A 3,434-nucleotide genomic window follows, 5' to 3' on the forward strand; every position below is an offset into this window, starting at 1 on the left:
TTTTGGGGAAGTTGTGGGGCCCGAACTCCTGGGTCCCTCCCGAACTCCTGGGTCCCTTTTTGGGGGAGTTGTGGGGCCCGAACTCCTGGGTCCCTTTTTGGGGCAGTTGTGGGGCCCGAACTCCTGGGTCCCTTTTTTGGGGAAGTTGTGGGGCCCGAACTCCTGGGTCCCTTTTTTGGGGTCCCGAACTCCTGGGTCCCTTTTTGGGGGGGGTTGTGGGGCCCGAACTCCCGGGTCCCTTTTTTGGGGGGGGTTGTGGGGCCCGAACTCCTGGGTCCCTCCCGAACTCCTGGGTCCCTTATTTAGGGCAGTTGTGGGGCCCGAACTCCTGGGTCCCTTTTTTAGGGGGGTTGTGGGGCCCGAACTCCTGGGTCCCTTTTTTGGGAAGTTGTGGGGCCCGAACTCCTGGGTCCCTTTTTTGGGGGGGGTTGTGGGGCCCGAACTCCTGGGTCCCTTTTCTGGGGCAGTTGTGGGGCCCGAACTCCTGGGTCCCTTTTTGGGGGGGGTTGTGGGGCCCGAACTCCTGGGTCCCTTTTTTGGGGGGGGTTGTGGGGCCCGAACTCCTGGGTCCCTTTTTTGGGGGGTTGTGGGGCCCGAACTCCTGGGTCCCTCCCGAACTCCTGGGTCCCTTTTTGGGGGAGTTGTGGGGCCCGAACTCCTGGGTCCCTCCCGAACTCCTGGGTCCCTTTTTTGGGGGTCCCGAACTCCTGGGTCCCTTTTTTGGGGCAGTTGTGGGGCCCGAACTCCTGGGTCCCTCCCGAACTCCTGGGTCCCTTTTTGGGGGAGTTGTGGGGCCCGAACTCCTGGGTCCCTTTTTTGGGGGTCCCGAACTCCTGGGTCCCTTTTTTGGGGGGAGTTGTGGGGCCCGAACTCCTGGGTCCCTTTTTTGGGGCAGTTGTGGGGCCCGAACTCCTGGGTCCCTCCCGAACTCCTGGGTCCCTTTTTTGGGGGAGTTGTGGGGCCCGAACTCCTGGGTCCCTTTTTTGGGGAAGTTGTGGGGCCCGAATTCCTGGGTCCCTCCCGAACTCCTGGGTCCCTTTTTGGGGGGTTGTGGGGCCCGAACTCCTGGGTCCCTTTTTTAGGGCAGTTGTGGGGCCCGAACTCCTGGGTCCCTTTTAGGACATCGATCCCCCCCCTCGCCCCCCAGCGCCCCCCAGCTCCCGCCCCACAGCCCGCCCCACAGCTCCCCACTCACGCCTCCAGCAGGTTATGGGGCGAAGCGAAGCCGCCGTGGGGCGGAGCGGCGAGCGGCAGCAGCGGTGCCAGCCCCACGGGTGCCGCCAGCCCCACGGGTGCCGCCAGCCCCACGGCGTGAGCGCCCCGCGCCACAGGCCCCACAGCGCTGCCCCACACATCTGCCCCACGGCCAGCTGCCCCATGGCGGCCTGGCCCCGGCTCTGCCCCACGGCATTGTGGGAGCTGGGGGAGGGGGGGGAGGGGTGGAGGGGGGAGAGGCGGATCTGGGGGGCGGGGGGGGGTGGGGGGCACTTGGGGGGCGGCTATGGGGCAGTTAGGGGGTAGTTATGGGGCACTTGTGGGGCAGTTATGGGGCACTTATGGGGCAGTTATGGGGTACTTATGGGGCTCTTGGCACTTATGGGGCACTTATGGGGCTCTAAGGGTCACTTATGGGGCAGTTATGGGGCACTTATGGGGCTCTAAGGGGCAGTTATGGGGCTCTAGGGGGCACTTGTGGGTCACTTATGGGGCACTTATGGGGCAGTTATGGGGTACTTATGGGGCTCTTGGCACTTATGGGGCACTTATGGGGCTCTAAGGGTCACTTATGGGGCAGTTATGGGGCACTTATGGGGCTCTAAGGGGCAGTTATGGGGCTCTAGGGGGCACTTGTGGGGCACTTAGGGGGCAGTTATGGGGCAGTTATGGGGCTCTAAGGGGCACTTGTGGGGCAGTTATGGGGCAGTTATGGGGCATTTATGGGGCACTTATGGGGCAGTTATGGGGCTCTAAGGGGCAGTTATGGGGCAGTTATGGGGCAGTTATGGGGCTCTAAGGGGCAGTTATGGGGCAGTTATGGGGCAGTTATGGGGCACTTGTGGGGCACTTGTGGGGCACTTATGGGGCAGTTATGGGGCACTTATGGGGCTCTAGGGGGCAGTTATGGGGCACTTATGGGGCTCTTGAGGACACTTATGGGGCACTTATGCGGCAGTTCTGGGGCACTTATGGGGCTCTAAGGGGCACTTGTGGGTCACTTATGGGGTTCTAGGGGGCACTTGTGGGGCAGTTATGGGGCACTTATGGGGCTCTAAGGGTCACTTATGGGGCAGTTATGGGGCACTTAGGGGGCACGTATGGGGCAGTTATGGGGCACTTGTGGGGCTCTAAGGGGCAGTTATGGGGCACTTATGGGGCTCGGGGGCACCTGTGGGGCAGTTCTGGGGCAGTTATGGGGCACTTATGGGCCTGTATGGGGAACTTGGGGGTCGCTATGGGTCACTTATGGGGCTCTTGGGGGCACTTGTGGGGCACTTATGGGTCACTTATGGGGCTCTATGAGTCACTTATGGGGCACTGGGAGTTGCTATGAGTTACTTATGGGGCAGTTATTGGGCACTTATGGGGCACTTATGGAGTGCGGGAGGGACCCAGGAGTGCCCCAAGGGACCCAGGAGTGCCCCAAGGGACCCAGGCGTCCGGGAGGGACCCAGGAATGCCCCAAGGGACCTAGGAGTGCCCGAAGGGACCCAGGAGTGCCCCAAGCGACCCAGGCGTCCGGGAGGGACCCAGGAATGCCCCAAGTGACCCAGGAGTGCCCCAAGGGGCCCAGGCATCCGGGAGGGACCCAGGAGTGCCCCAAGGGACCCCGGAGTGCCCCAAGGGACCCAGGCATTCGGGAGGGACCCAGGAGTGCCCCAAGGGACCCAGGAGTGCCCCAAGCAACCCAGGCGTCCGGGAGGGACCCAGGAGTGCCCCAAGCGACCCAGGCGTCCGGGAGGGACCCAGGAATGCCCCAAGGGACCCAGGAGTGCCCCAAGCGACCCAGGAGTGCCCCAAGCGACCCAGGCGTCCGGGAGGGACCCAGGAGTGCCCCAAGGGACCCAGGAGTGCCCCAAGGGACCCAGGCGTCCGGGAGGGACCCAGGAGTGCCCCAAGGGACCCAGGAGTGCCCCAAGCGACCCAGGCGTTCGGGAGGGACCCAGGAGTGCCCCAAGCGACTCACGCGTCCGGGAGGGACCCAGGAATGCCCCAAGGGACCCAGGGGTGCCCCAGGGGACCCAGGAGTGCCCCAAGGGACCCAGGCGTCCGGGAGGGACCCAGGAGTGCCCCAAGGGACCCAGGAGTGCCCCAAGGGACCCAGGCGTCCGGGAGGGACCCAGGAATGCCCCAAGCGACCCAGGCGTCCGGGAGGGACCCAGGAATACCCCAAGCGACCCAGGCGTCCGGGAGGGACCCAGGAATGCCCCAAGCGA

Source organism: Caloenas nicobarica, chromosome 28 (genome assembly GCF_036013445.1).
Source record: "Caloenas nicobarica isolate bCalNic1 chromosome 28, bCalNic1.hap1, whole genome shotgun sequence".
Taxonomy (NCBI): domain Eukaryota; kingdom Metazoa; phylum Chordata; class Aves; order Columbiformes; family Columbidae; genus Caloenas; species Caloenas nicobarica.